The 26,567-nt window shown below is 37.2% G+C and overlaps 1 long non-coding RNA gene across 20 annotated transcripts in view; it reads right to left on the bottom strand.

Annotated features, from left to right (window-relative positions):
- LOC134152437 (uncharacterized) overlaps positions 1-26,567 on the bottom strand; it is a 377,211-nt gene that overhangs the window by 191,297 nt on the left and 159,347 nt on the right. For 16 of the 20 annotated variants that reach the window (XR_009961013.1, XR_009961014.1, XR_009961019.1 and 13 more), the window contains one exon: positions 25,015-25,063. The exons of 1 other annotated variant lie outside the window; for it this stretch is intronic. This is a non-coding gene — a long non-coding RNA (uncharacterized LOC134152437). Of the gene's footprint in view, positions 1-860; positions 1,077-25,014; positions 25,064-25,845; positions 25,932-26,567 lie in introns of those variants that run through there. 3 more of the 20 variants (XR_009961016.1, XR_009961012.1, XR_009961018.1) reach the window with 2 other exon arrangements.

Below are 26,567 nucleotides of genomic sequence, written 5' to 3'. Positions count from 1 at the left end.
GAGCAGACGGTGCTTTTGAGTACAAAATATCAAACGGGGGTAATAGTTCGCAGACTGATCTGAGGGACAGTGCTATAGATGAAGAGCAATTCCATTAAATCATATAACTGGAAAAAACCCATCCCCTCAATCCTGACTCACTACATTACCATTTATTTTATATATATATGTGTATATATATATATATATATATATATAAAAGCACAGTAAGCATTACACTGCTTATTTATGTAGTAAAATAACTGTTTAAGATTGCTGGCACTATTTCAGTTAGCTTTGTAATTCGTCTTCTAACATTTTTAATATACCACATGAATAGAAAACTGCATTTCAAAGAACTGTAAAGCCACAAGTTACATAACAATGGCTGCAAAGTGGAATCTGTTTTAATTCATAATAGGTATAATTAGCACAATAGAAATTAATCACATTATATTTCAATGCATCTTTAAAATGTTCCAGATGTTTTATGCTTTCAATCCTTCATTTGTATTTACTTAAATTCTTGTTAAACAAGGCTTCTACAGGAATGGTACACAGAGCCGACAGCTAATCATCAAATTGCTCTTTTTTTTAATTATTCATTTGTGTAAACGGGATAAAATTATATTCTGTTTGTTGCTCCTCCCTCAAGCAAACCAAAGCAAACCAGACAAAAACCTCAACTAAAAAACCTATCCAAATATAATGCTATCGAGGAGGTGAGATGAAATGACGTGCTGCTTTGTTCTTGGTTTTCCTACGAATCGACAGGGCCCTAGCAAAGTAAAGAAAGTGAAAGCACAAAACAAACTAAAACTCTAATCCCCAGGACAGTCCCCTATGAATATCTCGTTCTCTAAATACAGTCTGAAACTTACTCTGCTTATGCTTGTTCCTGAAGATTATTCTCTACCTTAAGATTGTGGCATCTTTTCCCGGATAAATTCCTTTTCCAGTTCATCCTTATTGGTATAGCTTCAGTATTCCCAGCATTCCCAAAGTACTCGCTTTCCCTTCTGTTGACTATCTCGTCCCTACATAGTTTTCCACATAAGTCACATCTCCCTTCCGTAACTATTTTTACACGAGGAACCTGTTGCCTACTCAGTCAAATACTTACCTACAATGCACTTTTTCACTATCACAACTAAGAAAACTGTCCTGGTTTCACTGGCCCTATTACCAGCCCAGCTTTTTGTAAGCAGCCAGCCCAAGGTCCTCTCCTGGGGCCTGGCAGAGAGACAACTGAAGCTAGCGGTATTTTCAGCACCATCATGACCTCTGTCTTTAACCTTGAAGAAATGTTATCTCCACTTCTCTTTTCTCTGGTAACACAGATTTCTCAGCTAAAGAGAAGTATTTCAGTAATTCTTCTTCTAACTACTCTAATACAGAAACCTTACCAAAGACATATTATACAAAATGTTTTGCAGTTCTGCAAACTATAAATCTTTTGATTGTTGATTCATCTGTCATCTGTTCCCTATCCGCACAGTTTCATCCACAATGCTAGTGTTTCATTAGGCAAATGCAAGAAATCCATTATCTCTATTCCAGTAGCAGCTACTGTCGCCCTCTCCCATTTCTCTTTTCTAACATAGTCTCCCTCTCCTTTTCAAACTCTATTATAACTGGAACTATATAATCTAGAAAAGGAAAAATCCTTCTGTTGATACTCCTTTTTCCTTATTCTTTTTCAGTTTTTTGCTCTTGTCCCTGAATGTTTGATTGCTTTGAAAAGCCTCAATTTTAGTAACATTCCCTTTTATAAAGTGCTCGCTTGTGTTTCTTGCTCTGTAACTGCATCCTTTCTCAGCAGAGTATTTGACAAGGTAGCTTTCTCTTATTTTTTGTCATCTCCTCAGACCAAGTATTTTGACCATTTTCTATTTAAGCCATCTCCAACCACAGCATAAAGATCTGTCCTCCTCAAAGAAGTATCTTTAGTTTCTGGCACAAGTGCAATTCAGAACACGGTTGATATTTCAGTCCTCTTAGAGATGTTGCTTCCTCTGTCTTCTAAGCTAAGTGATATAAGTTATTAAGAAACTCCTTGGTGCAAGAAGAAAGCATACACACACACTTCCAGCTGAAATAGTGCTTCAAGATACTTAGACAACCTACATTACAGAACAGTCCAAGCACTCAACAAGCATTAGGTATCTATCCTTGTAACAGCCCTTTTACAGAACCCAACCTTTGCCTGATGGGAACTGAGGCATCGGAAAACTACTTACACTACTTAACTATGGAGTATTTGTGATATCTAAGGAACCAAAGCTAGGTTTCTGATAACCCAGACTAGAATGCTAACCTATAGATCATCCTCACGCTTCCTAAATGCTAAGGGTTCACCAAATCTCATGTAGTTTTTCCCCTGTTGTTCTTGGAGTGATCTGTGCATAGACGAGCCTTTGCCTGTCTTTAAGACAGAGAAATGGGGTGGTTTTTCCTCCCTGTAAGCAGTCCCAGCCAGAAACTGTTTAGCCAGTTGTATTTGCTGTGCACAACATTTCTAATTTTAGTCTTTGATACAATGACGCTTGGATGTCCCTAATAGCTATTATCAGATGCAGTTAAAAAATAGAAGGGGGAGAAGAAAGGAATGTGTTGTGTGTAGTTTCTATGCAGAATTCCAAAGTAACTGGGAAATCTACGCTATTTCTAGTACCATCTTGTTGCTCTAATTCTGAATGTCTTTTTTTTTTTTTTTTGCTTATAGCTGTGTGGTTTATATTTCTATAGAAAAGTATTATCCATTTTCTGTCATTTGTCTTTCCATTTACTCATTAAAATATTTGCACTCTAGTCATCCTTCTGAATGCAGAATTTTATGTGGAAATGTAGGATCTGTTGGTCTGTCTACTGTGCCTTCAAAGAGTATTCTAAAACAACATTTATAAAAACTCAATGCACTTTTGAATTATGCAGAGTTCTTTGTATTAGTGCTACCAAACGAATTACAGAACCTGCAGTGGACTTAGGACAAAATGAACCCAGGATGTATAAGTACTTGAGATTAGCTAGAAAGGTTTGTTTCTCTTCAGAAATCTTCTGCCATTATATTCTCTCAGACCTTCCAATCTTTTATCTTTGTACTTCCTACCAGCAGCTGATGCAATCATTCAACCCTGTTACAGCACACAGCCCACACAATAGCATGCACTGCACCACTCTGCCTTGCTTCTTATTTGAATCAACAGCTCAACTGGGTTACACCAAGGTTGTGGCGCTCAGTCTCAACTGCTTAACTTTCTCTACCGCTGACAATTCTAGATAATAGCCAACATGCACAGCTAAAATAAAATCAGTGGCTCAAGAGAAACTATAGATTAGAATTCCTTTTCTAAGAAAAAAAAAGACTATTCTCCTGTGCTTTAAAGGCATCCTCCTCAAGACAACACAGTCCAACATACCTACTACTCAACTTGCTTTGCTTTCTCAGCTTTTCTCAGATATGGAAGGAAAAAAAAGAAAACTTCTAGACTATTCAGGACCCTGAAATCTACTTTCTCCACCTAAAGACTTTACAAAAGACTAGGTTTTAATTTTTGCTCAAACAGTCTAGCTTTGAATAAGCACTGACATCAGGTGCTAGCTCATATATCAAACAATTCTAAACTCTGTCACCTGTTCTGCAGAGACATCTCCACTGTATCATGAATAAACATTACCTACGTTGGGTATTAGCCACAGGTAGCCACTATGATTATATCAGTACAAATACTCAAAAGTTATTACGAAGTATTTTATGCATTAGAATACTCAGGTGTGATGAAGTGGGAGACCAGGGCAAGAAGAGGGAAAGATGATGAAGAAGGATGCGCCTAATCGCCTAATGCAGACAAAAATTGTAAAAAAAAAAAAAAAAAAAAAAAAGAAAAAAAAGAAAGAAAGAAAGAAAAAAAGAAAAAAAGAAAAAGAAAAGATTTCCAGTAAGAGGTGGAACTCTGAGATATGAAATGTTTTCAAGCCTCATTAAACAAAATTATTGTTTTCCAGGACTAAAGCAATACAATCTGCAGCTGCCTATTTCTGTGAACTCCAAAACACATTCATAAAATATCCTCTCTAGATAGCAGCAGTTTTATTAAGCAGGTTATTGACTTCAAATTGATATACTTTCCACACTGCATGAATTGATCATAGTAAATGTCCTGAGTCTATGGTTCATCTTCTTTTCTCTATGTGTTTCAAGGGAAGATTGAAAGAATACCTCAGGATGGGAAGACCATTTAAACAACTTGCACTGTACCTATAATAGGTTTTGGACCTGTCCTGAGCACAAGATACAGTTTTTGCACAAGTGGAAATCTAACCTCTGTTATCTACTTCCATTTTTTGCTTACTAAGAAGGTATGAATGTGAATTCTGAAAACAGCTGTTTAGAATTAAGTCACAGGAATGGAAAGAAATTATAAACTGTTTTCCTAATTCATTGAATATGATAATGAAACTATGTTTGCACATGTCTCTAAATACAACATTATTAAGTAAAAGCAAGTTTTGAGATCAATTAGCTTCTGGAAATCTGACAACAGCAAAAATCTTATATGAGAATTTACAGGAGTACTAATGCTACACAAATGAAGACATTTCACACTGCTACAATATTATAGGCAAGTTAATTTTACCAATATATATTGTGCCTTGCTTCCACAGACCATAGTAGAGCCACAATGCCAGGTTATGTGCAAGTGTATGTCTAATGAAGTTACTTCAACTTGTAGATGTGTCCTGGATGTGTCTCAAACTGAGTCAGACTGAATTGAATTAAAAAAAAAAGAAAGAGAGAGACATTCAAAACAAGCCCCTGCATCCTGTGAAGTTTGGCAAGATCTTAAACCATAACAAGGCCATGAAGGAGCTTACGGCATTTGCAAGTACCAACATGCTGACACTTAGCTTAATATATGTTACAGATGGCAGTATCTTGCCACAGCAGGGAGAAGATCTTGGCAGGAAGCACAGGAAACAATAAACATTGAAATTTTTAGAACTGGATTTTCAGAACCTGGCCTCCATATTTGTGACATCTGAAGCTAGGCTGGAAAAAAAAGCCTTTAATTTCCTCCATAGTTTTTGCTGAGAATGCACTGAAACCTTGAAGAAAGGAGGCGATGAATGAGGCATACTTTGGCAAGGTAAGGATTCTGAGCAGCGGTAACAAGATGCTGAGGTGTCAGCGAGGAAAACCCTAAGATGGTGTTACTTCCTGCAGGGCCAGAAGCTCAGATGACCAAAGGAAAAGCTTAAGTACCAAAAAATCCCATTACCCACCATGCTGGTGCTGGCTAAAGCTCTAGGATACTCAATGTTTCAACCACCACAGGTCCTGGACCCAGGTGGAGAGGCAGCCCCTGAGGGTTGAAGAGCTCAGACGGAAAGGGGATGCACTCAGGGCCCTAACATATATAATTTATACTCATAGATATTATATGCACCAATACTACTACACTTCTGAGCATGCAGGCTCATGGTTGTGACTAAACACAACCCTGGCTTCATTGCCTCATTGCCTGGCCAGCCTAACTGAGTCAATAAGGGAAAGTGGTGGTTAGCGCTCTTCTTCCCCTGGGAGGATCCACTCATAAGGAATTCCCATTCCTCTTGGAAAAGAGGAGCCAGAAAAGGTAGTGAGTCATTACTACTTTCCTGCAGTGTCCCCCTCAGGGAGCTCAGCTCTGTCTCATCCTTCATATAGGAGAACCTATGAAATCCCAGAAAGGGCCTGAGAGGTTTCCACTTCAGATTCTCCTACTGAAAGCAGCATATACTTAAGCAGCCAGGGGATAACTGCACATGGACTGCTTTGAAGTCTGACACCTAGTATTCATAGCAAATATACAAAGCAGGCCTCCAGCCTCTGTTCTCTTCATTGCAGTGATCCCCAGTCTACTGACTAGAAGCTAATAGTAGTCTGTATTACAAAATAATCTGGAAAAATATTGTAAGATTTTAAAACTGAGGTAAGAAAACAACATACATACATCCCTGTACATGCAAGACAGTATATAAACAAGTGAGAAAAACAAAGTTCATAAAGGAGCATCCAAAGTTTAGCTTCGTTTTTATCTGTTGGCAAATGAAAAACACTACAGCAGCACTGAAGAGGAAGGTCTTTGGTGTTTGTGTCCTCCAAAAGGTTAGGTAGTCCTTTGATTAAATAGGATTGGGAATCACTACAATAAAGCACCCATCATTGTAGCAGCTGAGCTCTTCCTGAGTAAATTAAATCTGCACTGTACGGCACCGACTCAACTGAAGGAGCTATTTGCTCTTCAACCTATTCTTTAATGCTCCAAAAGAAATTTGCCGAGAGACAGAAAGAATGTTTTATAACAATCACTGTTGCTGGTAGTGGAAATACTTTATCAAGAAGTGCCCTGAAAGATATGTTGCGAGTTAGTCTTTCATATGAGAGAGACTCATTACTGAGGATGCTAGGTTAGAAAGCCAGCTCGTCATTTTACAGCATTTTTCTTTTCATTTCCTTGACTGCTTTATGTTTAAATAAAACCAGTCAAAATGTTCTGCTCAGCTCCTAGATTTTTATTCCTTATCTGCATACAGTTTCCTGGCTTCCGAAACAATAAGCATTACTCTGTTAGCATACACAAGCTAGTCACTCTGTTACTACACATAAGCAAGCTAGTCCGCTTTCCCTGTAACATTTTCCAGGTGAAGTGGAATAGCTAAAGCTTGCAGGAAAGCCATACAAGACTTTTGTATCCTCATGAAGAGCTCTTCCTAACTTCCATTGGACATTCCTTCAACTTCAAACCTGAAAATTCTGCTAAGGTAACCCTGCCAAAGAGGCTAATGAGTGGAGTAACTATGAACAAGATGGTACAAAACATCTAATAGGTTACACAGGTAGCAAAGTGAAAAGCAGCTGCTAATTTTTTGCCACACAATGTAAAACTTACATTAAAAAGATGTCCAAAGCTCATCAGAAATGGCTAAAATTCCAATACTTTTTCCAATGAATTGCTCAACACTTTTTCCTTAATCTGCACTAGAGGAAAGCTTTTTAAAAAATGAGCAAGTATGACTCATTTTTATGACCAATGCACCATTTGCAAAATGCTTTCCAACCAGATTGCAGTTCAAATAAGACATGTGTATTGTTGCAAAACAAAATATGCTGGCTGAACAGAATGTATTCATCTATATTAGTTTTTCTTTCTAAATCCAGCACACTGGGAGCTAAATTAATCTGCTGAGTGCTAAATTCATCTACTGAGAGCTACTGTAGATTCAGGGAAATGTTTTGAGTGCTGTAGCAAACAAGTCTCACTCACTCAGGAGCCCTCTGTGGGCTGCTGGTATTTTAACCATTTTGTCTGCCTTCAAGCAAGCAAGCAGCTGATAGATGGGGAAACCGCTCATTGATTTGCAGTGGCAGCACTACGGCCAATCAGCCCTAGAACGAGGCACAATTATGAATCTCTCCAACTATGCATATTTATATGCAGCTGTCGTACATCTAAATCTCCAGTGAATACAGGGCGCTTGTGTGGCCACCAAGATGCACAATGCTATACTGCAGCATGTTCTGACTCAACTATGGTACTGGAAGATGGAATATATAGAAACACATTTCATTTTCCTTAGCTAAGCTACCCCAGCAGAGTGTACGTCTAATATAAGCAGACCGTATTACCATAAATTCTTAATTCAGTGGCATTTTCAAAGGGCTAAATTATTCAAAGGAAACATTAAATATTTTGAAAGAATTTATTCTCAGTAAGGTAGGCTCAGCTAGTACAATAAAGTAACACAGACAAGCTGTGTTGCTGACAATGTCAAAAAGCCTCATGGCATTGAGGAAAGCGTAAGAAAAAGACCTGTCCCTTGAGTTAGCTACAGTGGTGATACACAGAGCCTACACGGGCACAAGATGTATCATGAGGTTTTGACTGAAAGGCAAGGCTGTGCTGTGCTGTGTGTGCTGAAAGGCAAGACTGTGATTCAAAAAACGAGACTCTTAAAATTCTCCATGAATGCAGACAACCAGAAATATGGCACCGGGCAAAAGGCTACTGAAGTCAATGCATAAAGGACTAAGGGGGGGCTAGCTGGTCAAGCCCCCTTGGCAGCCAAGCCACTGGCTGTCTCCAGAACTATAATGACATTTTAGCACATTTTGTTATTTCTTACAGTGTGTGAGCCCAATTTCTCACAAAGGTTCTGAAGACTTGTATCAGAAGAAAGCTGATGCTGAAACCCTCTTCGTGCAACATCAAAAAGGAGCTGAAACACAGCCTACACCCTTGTGACTGGGTAAACGTGGCTGCCTTGGTCGGGCTCCCCACAGTCAGGCTGACTGGCACATCCCCTTGAGGAAAGCCTTTTCTAGGAGCTCCCCAGGGCTGCTAAGTTAGTCTGGACAGTAAAAGGAAACTTACCCTCCTAAGAAGTTGGACCCCGCCATCCAGGCAAGAGCACATGTACAAACAAGAATGGGCACAAAAGGCTGCCATCTAAAATCATTATAATACAAAACCATAAAAAAAAATCGTGTGTGTGTGTATATATACATATATATACATATACATATATATATATAGAAAGAGAGAGAGAGAGCATGTGTGGGAGTATATATATATATTTTTTTTTTCTTAAAACTTCTTTAGCTGGTTGCTGGACATATTTGCCTTTGCAACTCCCTTGTAATAAAGCCATACTAGAAGAGATAAAGTAAAAAAACCCATAAACACTGTATACATTACGATAAGAGTATTTTCACATCTGGTATTTACAACTGAAAAAGACTACAATCAAGTTTTATTTACTGGGGCAATCATATATAAGCTTAACTTCTACTATGAAATTATTCTCATACTTTCAGTTTCAAAGAACAACAGAAAAAAGACTTCCTCTAAATGCCAAAAAGAAATCTCCTACATGCTATATATATGCTAAATAAAACTGCTAATCTGAGAAAGATTGTTACAGAAATCTATATCATTATAAGATCAAACTTCAAGTGAAATTGCACCAAAATGATGAAAATCTTGTATAGATCAGGAAATGAAGCAATGGGCCTATTTTAGCTTCAAGTTTATTACTGAAAATGGGTTTTATGATTTGCTGTGCATAGTTAAAAGTGCTACCCAGACAAATTACAGCTGCTCTTTTAACCTGAACATAAGATGGCACAATTCCAACCAATCTGAAATAAGGTTTCTAGGCAGGATGTCAAATCTAGGCCCCCTGGGTTCCAGAATGATGGATTGAACCTTGAAAGTTGCAGCAGAGCAGCATATGTGATTTCTGCACTGTATTCAGATCACTCGTGAATATATTAAAATGTGCCCATGCACGTTACTTAGAAGTTCCATTTTACTGTTTTAAACTAACCGTTCAGAAGAAAATATGTATTTTTTTTCCAAAGGTAAACAAAGAAGTATTAAGAATGCAATACTACTTTAAAGATGAAAGCATTGCTTGTTAATTTGTTTTCCTTTGTTTACTAAAGAGGAAATTAGGTAATGATGCAGCCAACGGAGCACCATTTCAGCAGCCAGATCTCCTCACACAACCATTGGCATACAACATCTGTCAATTAGGGGAAAAAAAAAAAAAAAAAAAAAAAAAAAAAAAGCTACACTTTTTTGCAGTAACAACCACAAGTATATTTTAACTATTAATCTCCCTTTTTAATAGTTTTTTTTGGTACAAATTTTAGACTTCAGCCACACTTCTCCACCTGCTCATTCTTATGCTCTAATTATTGATGTACCACGATATCCTTAATTTATTTGTTGTCCTCTCTTCAGCTTCCTTTTTTTTTCCCCAAGACCTGTTTCCCTGCAAATACCCAACTAAAAAAGAAAGATATCCCCCAAAATAGCTGTTAAACAGCTGGGGGAGGGTGGAAAAAAGTAATATATGCTGAGATTATCATGTAGTTCATCCTGGTTTTGTGCTTGAGAAGAGACTCCTCAGGAAGGGAATGTCTCCTGCTGCGTGCTATAGAGCACTTAGCACAGAGAAGGGGCTCTGGGTACGGCCTGCGAGTACTAGCACAGTTCAAGAAATAAATTCATTAGCAACATCACCACATGTAAGTGCATGCTAAACCTCAGTGAAGATGTTAGATGAACACGATGCATGTAAAGACATATTACAATGTTTTCAGATTTTGGGTGAAAGTAATGCTACTACAAGACTGAGGCAGACTTAACCAGAACACACACTTTTAGTAGAAGTAATAAAAAAAAAGATTAGTGAAAATTCAACATACAGCAATGCTACAAATGATTCGAGCAACTCAGTATTCTAAAAGCTTCTAATTTACATATTTTCCAGCTAGTTCATGTCTGCCTCCAGGACATGTTTTTAAACACGGTATAAACATTGTGAATATTCTGCTTTGCCAAATTCTATGGTTGTGCCCTTCAGAATCCTCTGTTTCACGATGACTGTAAAAAAACCCCTTTAACTTAGTAACAAAGTTTTCAACTTCTAGTCTAAGAATTGTTTTAAATTCTATTCTGAATATGTATTTTATATATATATATATATACACATATTTTACATCACAGTAGTGCAAAGAACAATTTTAGAATCTAGTTACTTTGCAGTCCTGTAAGATGTAATTTTAAAATAATCTATAGAGTTAAAGCATTAAAGGTTGTTACATTGGCCAAAGCCATATGACCAAATCACACAGAACAGTTAAGGCTGTCAGGAACCTCTAGTGATCATCTGTGCTATCCCTTGATCAGAGTAAGGTCACCTAGAGCAGGCTGCTCAGGGCTGTGTCCAGTCAGGTTTTCGGTATCTGCATAGAAGGAGACTCTACATCTGCCAGTGCAGCCTGTTTCAGTGTTTGATCACCCTCCCAGTAAAAAAGTTTTCCTACGTTTAAGTAGAATTTCCACTGTTTAAGTTTGTGCCCATTGCCTCTTGTCCTGTTAGCGGGCACAACTAAGTCTGGCTCCATATGGCTTCTTTACAGCTTCCTATCAGGTATTTATACATATTTACATCCTTTAAGCATAAGAAACTAGGCTAAAATTGGTTAGGTTACAAACATATCTTCCCATTATGCTACGTTGCAGTTAACTTGTAGCATGTAGTTGAGGGCAAGATACCAAGAACAACAAAATAAGTAGCAGTTATAATAATAGACTGTCCTAACCAAAAGAAAAGATGGTAGAAATCCTTACTATGTTAGTATCCTGACCTTCATTCATAAGTATTAATGTATGGAGAAACCAGTAATGACTAGCTGAGATTCAGTGTGCACCCTCAGCATTTAAAAATTAATACATGATGATAGCTAATCATATGATGTCTCAAATGTTTTTTTAGGGTGGACCACATTTTTATAAAAGAGTGGCTTTGTGGACTTTCTCTTGTCCTATATGTGACCACATATTCAGGGTCTTATGACTCAGACATAACACATTACTTTGGGGTAAACCGTTACCCTGTGCCAGCTGTACTTCAGAAGCTCTGTATGATGCTTCTGTCAGACGAAACACGTACCAGCTAATTCAAGTCAGCTGTACTCTCTTTCACTGTAGACAAAGTTAACTCAAATTCTCATCAAGTAGAAGAGTGGTATCACATAAACGGGTACAATAACTCATTACATTGTAGTAATGTGCTCTGCATCCTCACTCTAAATTGCAACGGAAGTACAGGAAAACTATGACCTACTCCCTTGGGTAGGTCAGTACTTTTGGAAATTCTGCCTTAGATTTCTTAATCTTCTCACAGACAAACAAGTAACATATGCCTAAAGCATTGAAATTTCAGAAACATACTATGATTTTTTTAAAAAGTTCCAAAGGAAACTGAACACAGATTACTTTAAAACCTAAGGTATTTCAGGGGTGAAAAGCAACCCCTTTAGCTTTCTGTTTGGCTTTTAAACAATGCCATGGATTACAAAATAGGTTTTAAAATGTTAGTGCATTAGGAGAGTTAAAAGTGAAGAAATCCTTTAAGTTTCTAACACATTCTTTGCTGCTGCTGCACTTTTTTTATAGGAAGGGATATGACGAAACACTTCTTCAACTGAAAGCATAATTATGCTGAAGTTAAAAGAAAGTTCTAGTTACCAAATTTCAAAATTAATTCAATAGATATTTTTTAAAAAGGTCTGGAGAACTAAGAATATGACTATCAGAATCTTCCTGGAATTGCAGGCATTTGCAAATTTGTTTTTGAAATCTGATCAACTTTGAACGCAAACAAATGGTTACCAAACAAGCTGCATCACTAAGCATTTCTCCTTTTCATTAATGTCACAAATCTGTATGTATTGCAATGATATGTAGGCCTTAAATGAATCCATCCATAGAGTTAGGTAAAGCTTTTAATTTAGTTATAACATTTGCTATAAGGAGCAGTATGGTTAATTGATATTAGTCTACATCAAAAATAATTTCAAATGAAACCTGTCTAATATAAGCTGCTGCTGCTGCTGGACCTTAAACTCGTTCATCCAATGAATCATCATGAACAGGTGACCTCAACAGTTCCCCCAACAATATTATGAATTTGTCTTTTATTTGTAATTGGATCATTTGGTATTTTAACTGGCTAGCTTTCCAAGCTTAGCATCCTTTATCACCCTAATATTTAATTTGGTGCCAAATGTTGAACATTTGTGTCTTAGCTCTTTCATTCTTTAAGGACTTACAAAACTGAGACTGAAGTCTTATTTGCTAAAGTTAAAACTGCAACAACTCCTCCAAAATGCCTTACCAGCAGTTATGGAAAACTAAGCAAAAAACACACAGAAGTATTAAGTATCTCCTCTTTGTTCAGCTTATCTCCTAGGTAAGGTGAAAGCTGCAGAGGCTGGATTCCTCTACAATACAGACACCTGGACTCAGAATACTTAAATCTAAACATTTTGACATGGGCAACCAGGCAGGCATCAAGAGGCAACTTCAGGCCTCAACCAAAGCAAATGAAGGCAGTAGGCAGCACCTTCTGTTTGGAACAGGCTCTATACAGGCTCTCACTCACGCGGTACCACAAATTCTGATTCTGCTGAAATCAATGACAAAAAACTCATTTAAAGGGGCCAAATTTTTTCCCAAGTTTCTTATTGATTTTACAGCAGTGACAGAATTTGATATCCTATAACCAAATTCTTAAAAGCCAGCTGCCTTGCTATTTAGGATCGTGTTTTTTCTTAATGTTTTTCCAATTATTACATAAATAATTGTAACCATAAAAAGGAAAACAAAAAAGAAATAATGGACAATTGTTAATAGTTAGCCTATATGCTGTAAGTACAAATGAATTTTCCAATGTAAAGGCATCAATTTATTACCAAAATATTTATTTCCTTTGGATGCAAACTAAGTTCTCTTTTGTCTTTTTTTATTTGTTCTTTGTTACTATTCATTATCATTAAATTTCCTGTAATTAAGACTGCTGAATTAAAAACATATGGTTGCTTGTGTAGCCAATACTGCTCAACATACCAAATTCCCAGAACCATGTTTAGCAATGAAGGAACAGATCATTTTTCATTATTGCTATAGGATTTATTAAAACTTAGTTTAGTGCAGCTATAGGTCATCAAGTTCCAGCTATTATGCATTTAGTGTACTTTTGTGTATGAGCAATACACACTTGGAAAGACATCTTGAAGAGCATGACATTGTAATGTAAAAATCTGATTCCTAAAATGCAATTCCTAAATTGGTTTTCTACCAGATATATTCCATACAGTAGGTCCAGGATATCTAGTATCTTAAACAAACTCAAAAAAATGACTTATGAGGAAAAATCAAGGAAATACTGCTGAAGCCATATATTTCCAGCCCTCAATGGCTCAATAATTTTTCAAGAACACAGTTTACCTCCTCCTTTTATATATTTATATGGTTTGCTTTATCATTTTGCAACTATAGTTCATAATACATTATTTATTTCAATCTGCATCTGTTGGGAGTTTTGTTTAGCTTCACCTTCTACCTACTGACCTAAAGAAAAAATGCTTCTTTAAATAAATTTTCGTATCACAGAAATGAAATGCCACTATATTATTCTTTTCAAGTAATATGACAGCTTGTTTTAAAGAAACACAGAATCCCTGTGACCAGAGACAGATGCTGTCTAAAGATACTGTAAGTACTTGTGCTGGTAGGTTCTGATGAGGCCAACTTGCTGTGAAATGCTATTCTTCAACTACACAAGGACATTTCAGACCATGTCTGTTTTTCACCTTCAGTCTTGCTCTCTGATATGTAATAGATTTCATCACATATTATCTGCCTGGCATTTACAATAATGCATTACAGTAGGTTTTGCAGGATGTTCTATGTGTTTTCATAATGAGTAAGGAAGAATATGAATTAAATTTCTGTAGTGTGGGAAGAGCAAAAGATGGCCTTTAAGTATGAACTCCTTTTCAACTTTCTTATTTTCAGGCTATTTTTTGAAACACACTCTCACAAAAAAGTGGCAGCTTTGGCATCCATCTTAGGATGAGCACTGAACTGTGTAAAATATAAAAGTTGGCAGGCTTATTATCTTCATCCTTTAAATATGACATTGATATTTTTTTAAACTCATGATAAAAGCTACAATGATCTGAGAGTTGTTCTCCAAGAATAAAACTGACTAAAACATGTATCTGGAGATAAGTAAGAATTTTGCAATGTACAGACATCCAGCAAGTATCATATGGCAATATGGTCTGTGTGACATAGGACCTGTTCTTCCCAGCTTGAAATATAGTAGAAGGATCACTGTTAGCAGTCACGTAGCATAGTCCATAAGCAAAAAAGGTGATGCAGTTGTCAGACTATACAAACGCTGGACAGTAGTAATTCAAACCTTGGAGAAAAAAGCGAGGTAGGATTTTTAAAGTTTGCTTCAGACCACTTATGAGATCCCTCCTCTAACTTTCACCAAGTTTAATAACCTACATTTCAAGAGTTCAAGACACAGCAGTGGTTTTCCTGTCGCTTGACTTCTGGTACTAACACACCACAGCTAAGAAACTGGCTTCCATGCATGTCAATGAAGACCGACACAGGCTCTTCCAGAGACCAGTTCAGATTTCCTCTTTTTCTGAACTGTCCTCTTATATTAGACAATGTAAATAGCTGCCAAACCCTAAAAGAAGGGATTCCTGTGAATTAAACTTGATCACCAAATAAAAGGATTCCAATGAATGATTATCAATTTCTACTTTTGACTGCCTCAGCTATGGGCCCAGTTAGTGGACTCAACATCTTTTCTAGAAACCATAGGAAATTCTTTTTCAGTCTGAACCATAAGAGTAAGGAATTAATAAAAACTATGAGGAAATGTTACGCTATATATTTATTTATCCCTCTGAAGAGGAAAGCAGACCCAGCTGAACTCAAGACCTGCATTGTAAAACAAAGACAAGGAGCTCATTTAAACATGACCATAAATATAAACTTGGAATAACTCAATCAAACAGAAGAACTTTACCACATGGTGCCTTTTTTTTTTTTTTTTTAAACACGATGTCTCATAACCGATATTAGCAAAAGCTTTACAAAAAACAACAATGAAAGGCTAATAAACAAAAGGCAATTTTCCAGTGTATGTGCGATTCCAAAAATAAGGTTTCTTCTGCGTTTCAAATGAAGACAAGGGGCAGAAGCAGCAATGGAAATGAGCAGTAAGAAGGGGTTGTGCAGAACTGACCAAGATCGAAGCAGTAAGTTGACTCCGACAGTACTGTCATGACCCAAAGTGCTATTGTAGTAAGCACTGGAGAGTTCTGAAATTCAGAAAACTAACTGACTGTCTGTATTCGAAAATGCAGAGATAGCTAATGAAGTAACCCAATATATGATACCTGTGCAACTCTCTAGCACGTGACAGGCCTCTATTGCAGCATTTTGGGTGCAATGTCATTTTCAAGAAAGAGTTCTAAGGAAAAACATAAAAGAATAAAATGCAGTAGTTATACCTGTAAGTAATGGAGATAATTATATATACATATATATATATATATATATATATAAAGTTCATCGTGAATTCTTAATCTCAGGCTGAAATTTACCTGAATTTCAGTTGGGATTTTTGTTTGCTCACTGTTAGTAAGATGTTAAAAAATATTTTTCTCTAATTCCATGTTTTTGGAGCTATAGACTGAAGTGATTTATTACCAGTGGTCTAAAGTAAGTGAAAACACATCTGTATAACAAGATCACTATTCTTTTCTAAATTTTTCCAAAGTCATTTACTGAAAATAGAACTTTTGAACTGGTTTTGGTATATTTTCCACAAGATTATGATGCATGCAATATAATATAATCCACTTTGCTAATTTTTGTGGTATATCACATGAAACTGCTGAGAAGAGATCAGTTGTTACAGAATAAACAGAACAAAAGCTTCAGCGCGCCTGTTTTCTTGTTTTAACTGTAAGGCTCAGACTGTGCATAACTTTCAAGAATAAAGACAGAAAGCAGTGTACATAATTGGAAAATAAACAGGAAACTACCTAAACAGAACTTCTGTAATAACAGACCCTAATGTCTTCCCTTCTTAAAGGCCTTTTCCCCTACTCTGTCCTTTTTTTTCCCCTAATATTTCTGTATTTCCAGTTGAGAGTAGGGTTTTCCTGTTCTCAGTCCTGACTAATTACCCATGTTGTGCCTAAGGAGGAAAGTGACTTTAGTTTGGCTGGAAGACGTGCTTCTTTTAGATGACACTATTACTCACTTCAGACTGTTTTAAAAATTATGTATGTGCAATAATACTGCTATTTAAGTTAAGATTTGTAGTATAAGCTTAAGAAAAGTATATTCTGGATTTTTAAAACTAAAAATCTTATTCGACATTGTTTTCTAGTCAAATCTGGCCACACCACCTTACAGATGGACTAAAGCAGTAGTCTCGCTACAGATTTCACTCATCTGTTATTCCAGTTTGATGGCTGTACATGGGCAATATCCCAGGCTACCACTAAACTGTTAGCTCTCTTTCTAGGCTGCATCATAGATACTTCACTCCTTCCTGACTCATTACTCTTTAACACGCTCCATCAACTTCTTCTGTCAGCTTAAAACAGATTTTTCAACATACACTTCCCAGCTGTAGTGCTGCAAAAGTTTGCAGCAGACAAATTTTAGAGACCACAGAGGTTTAATTTGCTTATGCCCTGTAAACTTTGAAATTTTATCTAGTATTATCTACCTTCTTGTGGTGTCTCTTCCTCCTCCCTGTTTCATAACTCTAGGTCACAACAGACCCATATTTCTTTACTTTTCTGCTCCTCAGTTTCCACAATCTCATCACAAATCTGCCTGATGGTTGTTGTATGGCTACTCTTGTAGAGTTTCCTTCAGTTCCCACTGCAAGCTTAGATTTCTAAATTCTGACTCCTTTGATATTGATCCTCTGTGGGACTTTTGGCAATAACAGTTCTTCTGACAGTTTCTTAATTTTTGAAAGGAATATAAAAATAACTGTTTACCACAAAAAATCATTTGTTTGCTCCTCAGAGGGTGAACAGTGCTTTGGGTGAAATACAACCCCAGCATGGAAAGCCAGTAGAAATGCTAGACACCACTTAATTCCTACATAAGCCCTTTCATTATTCATTTATCATTTGCCATACCTCATTTATCACCTCTGAGGTATTCAAATAGATGTTTTCTTCACATATGTTCTAGCACTTCAGCAGACCAAACACACTCCTGAGAAGACCATGGTACAGACAACACAAAACATGTTGTTTAAAACCCACAAAATATATGGATAATGTTGGATCATATTTATATATACTAGTAAAATCTGATTAAAAGTATATACAGAAAAATATGTGTATTTACTGATGGATTTAAGCTGAATCTAGTAGTAAAAAGCTGAGCGCATACCCTGGAAAAACTGGGAGGACTGTGGATGATATGGGATCAGAGAGTTTATGGAAGAAAACAAACAAATATGTACCCCTACACTGGGGGTAACAGAGTATGGTAACCCCTAACAGAGAACTTTTACCTCTTCCTATCCTGTGGATTTTTTTTTTTTTTTTTTTAATGAACCCAAGCTAACAGAGACTTTTCCAGCTGAGAATAGAAACGAAAGTGTGAGTTTGTGAAGTCCAAACCTCAGGTGGATTCCAATGGTTAAAAATAAGCAGCAGCCAACTAGAAAATCTATGTTCCAAGTCCTCCTGACTTACTGTGGTATTGCTGTGTATTTCCAACCAGTTGAATTTTATCAAATTTACCTCCAGGTATGGATCAGAAACTTTGGAGACGGATTGCTTATCTTTTAATGTTATTTCAACCTTTCTTTAGCTGTGAAGAATTCCATCCACCTTTGAAAATATTATTTAGTAAGTATGATTTTAGTGCCCATCTTCTATTTACTATCTCACACTCCCTAGTATCTTTTGGCTGTAGTATGGAAACCTGTTAGTAGTTAAATTTGCTTTCCATAATCATTACCTTGCCCGCATCCTTGCTCTATTTTCAGACCACACTGCTTTTACTCCACCATGAATTATATTCTCAGTTTTACTTAGCACTGTCTTTCCTGTGTTCCCTAACAAAGGCAAATTTGTTACTTGAATGCAGAGCACCCAAATTTGGAATTTTCTTAATTCTCTTCACAAATAAAAAACATTCTTATCTCTAACATACTACTTTCTGCTCTATTACTTCTTTTATTGTTGCTGTTTTGCTCTAACAAACAGAGTTGTTTTGGATGTCCTAGTGCATTTTGTCTCTAACCTGTATTCGCCTTTCACTTCAAGAGCTTCTTGGCAGAGATGGGCTCTAAGTTTGTCTTGTACAGTGTTGAAGCAAACAGTCAGTGCCTAATGGCTAACAAACCTGTTTGCTTGGAAGGAAGTAGACAGTTGTTTTTCACCATGTCACAAGACACATTCTGCCCTGCAAATTCCTCAGCTCACATCAAAGGAGGACAGACTCTGAACATTACTTTTTACAGCTTTAACAAGAAATTGCCTTTCTGCCTACAAAACTTCAATTACATTTGATGCATTTGTCAGTGTCCAGTATCCATCATCTTTTAAAGGAAGATCCTATAGTCTTCCTCTGCACTAGCTACCATTACAAAACTTAGCAGTTTCCTGGGTTTTTTTAAGAGCCTGTTATTTGCATGTTATTTGCATGTTCTCCAAACTGTTAATAGTAAGTGACTGAATCCACTGGCAAAACACAGGCTCCACATACTGATCTTTTGTACGTGTAAAAGGATTTGTTTAGCATTAGACATAGATTCTTAGCATCAGAATGCTTCTGTTTCTTTTAGTGGTAAGAAAAGCTTAAAGTAAAATCCAAACAAAATTACCACAATGCTGAAAATCCAATTTATCTTCAACTATCATATTATGTAAGTACACATGGCACATATTTAACCATTCAGAAAGCTCCCATCTTAAGCTAAAATGACTTATGGCTCGTTTTTTTTTTTTTTTGTTTTTTTTTTTGTTTTTTTTTTTGTTTTGTTTTGTTTTGTTTTGTTTTGTCTTTATTTTCACCTACTCCACAACTTGCTTACAGGTACTCCCTTTCATTTAAGCTTTACTGAAGTGGAGCCCCTGAGAGCAGGGCTTTCCCATGAAATCTTCAATGGTATATTTTAGATGCTTTCAGAGAAACTGGACCTAGGAATGGAGAGAAAAAAACTATACAGAGAATTTTCTCCTGGACCACGAGCTTTTGAGTTGCTCCACCCCATTTCATAAAAGCAACTCCAGTAGGGGGTGATTCAGCACTGCCACCAGAAAATCCAGCTGCAAGGGGGGTAATTATAAGGGTTGAAGAGATTTCTCTTCTCAGCACTAAAATACCATCCACTAAAGAAGCCCTTGCCTTATGAATCTCAATCTGCCAAATATTAAATACTGTGATGAAGGAATTTTAACTATTCTGATAGACAACAGAGTCTTTACAAGCTTAATCTCAGGAAGCTCTGTGTGTTATTTCTTCCTGTAGTGATGAAAAACTATGTTGTGTTTTGGAGGCTGGGGGGCACAAGCAGGAAGTACAAGAAGGGTAGAAAAGATAGGAGGAGTGGGAAGGTAGACTGGAAAAGCACATGACTCTGACACTTTTGTCTAATGACTCTACTTCGTTCAAACTTTTCTTGTAAACCACATTTTCAAGACCTCTGATCATTCTCATTGTTCCTTGCCTCCTGCTTGTAGCACGATGTAGCATAACCCAAAGTGGGATGTGCTGCTCCACTTTACCAACATACTCACACTAAGCAGGGAGCATCTGTCAACAGCAATTACACTCACTGTGCAGACAGGCATTTCAGCTGGGCTACTGAAAGAGAGAGAAACTCCTGCTTTCCTCCTAAATGGTTAAAGCCCATCTCTCAGGGACAAAAAACCATCTCTTTAACCATCTGAGCTTGGAAACTAATATTAACAAGAGACAATAGCTCAAAATAAGAAGCTTCCTTAGTTGCATCAGGAAAAAAAAGTAAATAAAAAATATTCAGAACACATGAGCTCTCCAGTGTTCCCAGTAGAGCGGTGTTGGTTGAATCAGCACTGATCATAGAAGCATTTGATTGGTAAAGTATATAGACATGGCTATCAAAACAGGTAAAGAGGGGCTATTCAGTGCCAATGCCACAACTGACAACTTTGCACAAAACCAGGAAGCACAGTGCCTGCATCTGGCTGGCACAGAGTGGTGTCTGCTCGTAAGAAATTCTGAAGCGCTGGTATAACCAATCTGGACAACAGCCACACTAAGAGCTGCGTCCTTAAGCCTTCCTTTAAACAATGCTGAAACAGTTTTACAGGGTAATATTAGGAAATAGCAAAATGTCAGAGGGTTTCAGCTTGGGTCACTTAAATTAAGGACTGATGACCATAGTCACATAGGTGCACGGTAGGATATGGGGCCTGGACGGAGCCTCATCTCTGGTTTCCCAAGGCCTCTGTCTCACTGCTAGGCAGTCTGCGGTAGGTACACTGCTTTGGTTCTAGGCTTGAGTGCTGCACAGCTTTCCTAAACACCAGGGAAAAACTAAAGCAGATGAAAGCTCCAAGCAGAAACTTACTATATGGCTGTATGCAAGCTGCCTCGCAGCATAATGACCAGTATGTAGGGCTAGTGCAAGATACATTTACAATGGTGTAACACATACTGCTCTTGAACGAACACTTAGCACCCAACTTTCAATGGGTTCAGTGGAGTTATTTACATGAGTAAGTGAGACTTATTCGCAGCTAGGGCTTCTGAGCTAGATTTTCCATATGTTTCTGCCATCTACTTCATTCTCTGTAAGTAAAGAAAAAAAAATCCTCAAAGCTTAAATTGATAGTTTGTTAATGTTTCAAACTGCATGAAAAGCAACAAATACAAAATACAAAGAAGTGCAAAATACATAATCTGTTTGTCACCTTTTCCCTCAGAAAAGGTTAGTCCATTAAAAGCGAAGTTGTTTGCAGGCATGGATATGTTTTGATTCATTTTCCCTTTATAAAAGCAGAGAGAGTCTTAAAATTGCTGAAATAGTCCATTCAGATATTTTCAAGATGAAGAAGTTCTGGTTTAGAGCTCAAAATTACTTTTTTCTCCGAAGAATAATTTATAATACAGATGGGTAGAAAAACACATCACAAAACAAGAAATACTTCAAAAATACTGATATTAAAGTACAATTTTAGAGGGGAAATTTCTGAAATTTCTGAAATTCTCAACACATTAGGTAACCATTTCGGTTCTACCTTCCAGTTAAGTCATTTCATGGAAATTTTTGAAGAATATTATTTTTTAGAAATAATTGAATGTATCTTTTCTCATCCCTGTATTTGCTTCATCATTACAAATACTATTAAAGAGTTCTGTTGTTTCTGCAGGTTACTCTTCCCAAAGACTTGCTCTATTATTTATGTAACTATAGCCCCTTTTCTTAGAGCAACTGTCTTATAACAAACAGAAGACTTAGACTTCAGATGAAGACTAAGTTTCTGGAAAATGGAAGAAATGCTGTAGAGGCTCACGATTTATGAGAAAGCATTAAAATAAACAACTTGGCACAAGGCAAAAAATAGTTCTAAACAGAGATAGAACACAATACAAAGCAGGTGTTTTCCGACTTTTTTAGGTGAAATTAGGGTACATTACATTTCTTGAATTCTAACTAGAATACTACAAACAAAAAGGATTTTGGCATTCAGAGAAAATTGTCCCTCCAAAATTGGCACTAAATAGAGAATGACAGTATAACAGTTTATAGTGTTTCTCCCCTCACTCCAGAGTCATTCCAGTCATGATCATCAGCTTACGTGCCTCTTTCTTACAAAATTATAACTGGTATCTGGCAAAATATACACTGTAAAAGACAGCTTAAGCTGTTTTAAGTACACTAGACAGGCTTGTTGCGCTTGAGGGAAGATCTGAGGGTTGTCTTCTCCATCTATCAATCAAAGCAGCATTTTCACCTTCCAGATATACTGCCTTCTTCATGCCCATTCCCAAAGGAATGACTTTTCAGCATCTCCCCCAACAAGGTCAGCATTTTCTTTTCAGTTAATAAGAATACTATTAATCTAAAAGTAGATAAAATTCTTCAGTTGCCAAGGACAAAAAAACTCCAATATTTAAGGAGGATATTTCTTTAGTAAGCTCTTTATTTTATAGTCTTACCCACCTGAGTTCCTCATAAAATCGATCCGTTTCTCAAAAAAAGGTTAATCTATCAAACTGCCAGAAAGGCTGTGGGTCTTGCAGAGACTGGTCTCCGACATGAATAGCCAATTCAGGGGAGTGAACATTAACTAGGTAGTGTTCATTTTTCAAATTTTCGCATTTGAATGTCTGTATTTTTGCAGACATTTCTAAGTTTGACGTTGCATGGCATTTTGCCAGAAAAAAAGCTGAGTGTGGAGGGGGTTTTTAACAGTTGTGTGCCAGAATTCTACCTTCTAGGCAAACAGTGATTTAAATATTATAGAATATTAAATGCATATGCATGTGTTAGTAAACACATGCTTGTACAACAGACTCTGAGCCTTTATGATATAGCCAGTGATTATAATGTAAGAAGTGGTCTGCTGTATTTGCAAGCAACATTGCTGAAATCCCCATTTTCACCACACAATTGTTTATACCCTACTTATTGGTTATCTGTTCCATGGTAACCCCAAGATCCCCCCAGGCAAGGATCTGACACTGTGTGCTAGGTCATATACAAACACTGAAGGAAAACAACCTCCCAGAGAAGTGAAGTGGTCATGCCAAAACACTGTACTTCCCAGCACTATGACTTTACTGAGTTAGTTTGTTACTACAGAAAACAGAATATGTAGGACAAGTTACTCTCTTTGGTAATAAGTTTGAAGGATGGATCCCTCACTGAATCTGCCAATGTTATTAAAATAACTTTGATTTTTCATACAGAAAAATCAATATAAAAATGCAAGTACTAACTAGATGTTGATATTAAAAAGGATTTGATCTCAGTAGCTCTTTTTCTGACTAATTCAATCTCTGCTGAAGTATTCTAATAGTTATGCACTTTGAAAGAGGGGTTTGGATCTGCTGAGTCAAGAAAAAGAAATTTAAATGCAAAAGCAACTTAGATCCGGAAAGGTCTACCCAGGAGGAACCATCTAGAAAACACTGAATTTATTCACTGTTACTATTTCCCAAAAATAAAATGTTAAGGGATTAGATTCTCCCTTGACAAGAAATGCTACATGAGTCATATCTGAAGAAATATGAAAATTCATTCAGAGGTCAGGGAATATTACACATAGTATCTAAAAGATCTTCTCTTATTATCTAGCAGCCTGGTCAAGTGGTCAAGAGTCCAAGTTCCTCAGGTTAATACGTCCTAGCCTTCACTTTTCATCGTTCACTCAAAGGCACAGAAACCAATAATTGGTTTGAAAAAAAAGCATTGTAAGAATATGGCAGGCGCAGCGTTCTTCTCTTGTGTCTGCACCTAACAGCAGCAGTGGCTAAAACTTCCAGAGCTGCAAAAATTTCCTATTGTAACAGGGATTTTATTTTAACAACAAGGTTTCCATAGGAAATACTAGTTCTAATGAAATGAAATAGATATTAGGACCAAGATTTTGTCCTAAAAATATACATTCAGCTAAATCAAAAGAGCTGCAATAGCCTCTCACCAATATTTAAAGCCTACCACCTGTTTTGAATTTTATTCTAATCTAATTTATTCTAAATAGTTCAACCAGGGATGCATTATATGGGCCAACAGGTACAGAGTTTCTTCTCTTTGTGTTTTCAGGCAAAGGTCATTTTGAAGCATGTTGTATTTTTCCTAATGTTTTCTGACTATTTACATACGTAGGGAAATACAGTAATCAAAATTATAAAAAGAGTAAGCATCTTATCTGTCTGGACTTAACAACTAGGCTAAAGGAATTGAAATCTAATGCTTCAGGATGGATTTTTTTGAATGCATCACAAAAAAAAAAAAAAGAAAAAAAGAAAATTACTGCACCTACCTGATGTTAGAAATAATCATAGGCAGGGAATCATCTCTCATATTGTCATGAAATATGTGTTATTTTTTGTGAAAAGAGACTTTGCATATTTGCTGTGGCTTAAATACGGACACTCACAGCAAATCCTAAGAACACAATGCAAACATACAATCCTACCGTCTGTTGTCTAAACGTACCTCAATTTTACAGTGGGGGTGTCGATGCTTCCACCCCTTTTTTATTATCTGAAAACCCATCAACAATTCACAATGATGAATGAAATGCAGTCCAGTTTGTATGTGCAAAACTCACTTTTAAAAGCCACAGATATATGCCAGCACATCTGGAAACCACTTTTAATTATACTTTCCTCAAGTGGGAAAGCAGTAGCTTGTACCCATAGCAAAGCTTTTATATCTGACCACACAAATACTAGCAACCACCTGTGCTTTACACTGATTTTCATTATAGAGTATATCGCATTACTACCCCATTATTCCAGAACGACATTTGAAGCTGTTGTGTGACTAAGCTGCAGCAAGTGTGGTCTTGAAAAGGTCTCTACTCTACAAAAATGTAATAAACTTGATTGCAGTTAGGGTACTTACCACTGAGGCTATCACAATAAGCATGCTCCTAAAGTTGGGTTCTCTTGCTCTGAAAGTCATAAAAGATATACATTAACAATCATGATTACTGCTCTGGGAATTGGACTTGAGTGAGCTAATGTATACCCCCAAATGAGATACCTTGTAAGTACTTGGAATTCCTTTCTAGTATTTTTTTTCTTTCCTACTGTTAATAAACAACTACTATAGTCAAATGCTTTATTCTGCATCTTCAGTTATATTCTGAGATTGCAAAAAGCAATTACAACTGTGATCCGGCAGCATAATCGTATTTCATTTCTGTCATAAATATTTTCACTGGTTGCAAACATGGTGAGTTATATGATTAAGTCGGGTTTTCTAAACATAACCTCCTCCTTGCCTCCCCCCAAGAAAATCCCCTCAATTTAGCAGATTTCTTTACATCACTGTTGCTCTCTTCTGACAAAAAATGAAGTTTCAGATTTGTGTAGTATCTCTTTCTTCTTTATAACACTCTTTCAGTATTTTGGAACCATATGTTGACAGGTAGAATTTTGTAAACCACAGGAGAAGGGAAAGACTTAGTATCTGTAAGGCTCCCACCTTGGAAAACCTGCTATCCCCAAGGGTAGACTTGTCAGAAATGGATACCAGTACGTGTAACTTTGTAAAGTGTAAATGCCTAGTTTTATAGATTATATTTTAGCAGAATTTGCTACACTGACTTGCACACCATGCAGGTAACTAAGAAATCCAAACATCCCATCAGCCTAATCTACTCTGCTTATCAGTTACTATGCCCGAAAGAAAAACTTCCACGACGTTATATATCTAAAAAACCACATTCACCTGCCTAGTATTTTCCGTCTTTAATTCGGGACTGAAATTTTGCGGCAACATATGAAGCCACAGAGAATCCCCCACGGGACAGAAGCCTTCCCCAGCGCGCTGCCCACGTAATGCTGCTGCGTGCTGCCAAGGTCCCCGGGACGGCAGCTGAAAGAAGCCTGTCCTGCTCCGAGAAAGACTCGCGGGATTGCTGATCCCTGGGACAGCCGCTACGCCCCCTCTCCGAAAGGCAGGATGGCGATGGGCCCGTGCAGTCGAAAGGACTCTGGCTCCGCTCCCCCCGCCGCTGCGCACAGCCACAGCAGGGCAGAGCTCCCGGCACAGGAGCCCCCAGGTGCCTCCGCCGCCCACCACACAGAAGAGCTGGTTCTGCTGCGTGCAAGATTCTCCACGTCCACAGAGGAAACGACGAGATTTCTTTTAATGCACCTCTTTCTGCTATTTCTGAGCTTTCCGCGTAACACTGGGCAGGCATTTAAAAGTTCACCCAACATGTATTAAAAATAACATATGGGGGTGTTCACTGGGTCATATACATAACCTTTTGCAAAAGCATTCATAATATTTCAAGAGACTGAATATGTTAACAGGCCATAACCCCACTGCTGTAAAAGTATAATCTGATTTCACATCATGAATAAATTTACTATCCATGCAAAGCAGACGCAATATTCCTCCTCCTATTCCATAATCTGTAGTAGCAATTTTAGATTGCTAAAAAA

Source organism: Rhea pennata, chromosome 1, assembly GCF_028389875.1.
Source record: "Rhea pennata isolate bPtePen1 chromosome 1, bPtePen1.pri, whole genome shotgun sequence".
NCBI classification, from domain to species: Eukaryota; Metazoa; Chordata; class Aves; order Rheiformes; family Rheidae; genus Rhea; species Rhea pennata.
The sequence above is the reverse complement of the archived record's forward strand: the minus strand, read 5'-3'. Positions and strand labels throughout refer to the sequence as shown.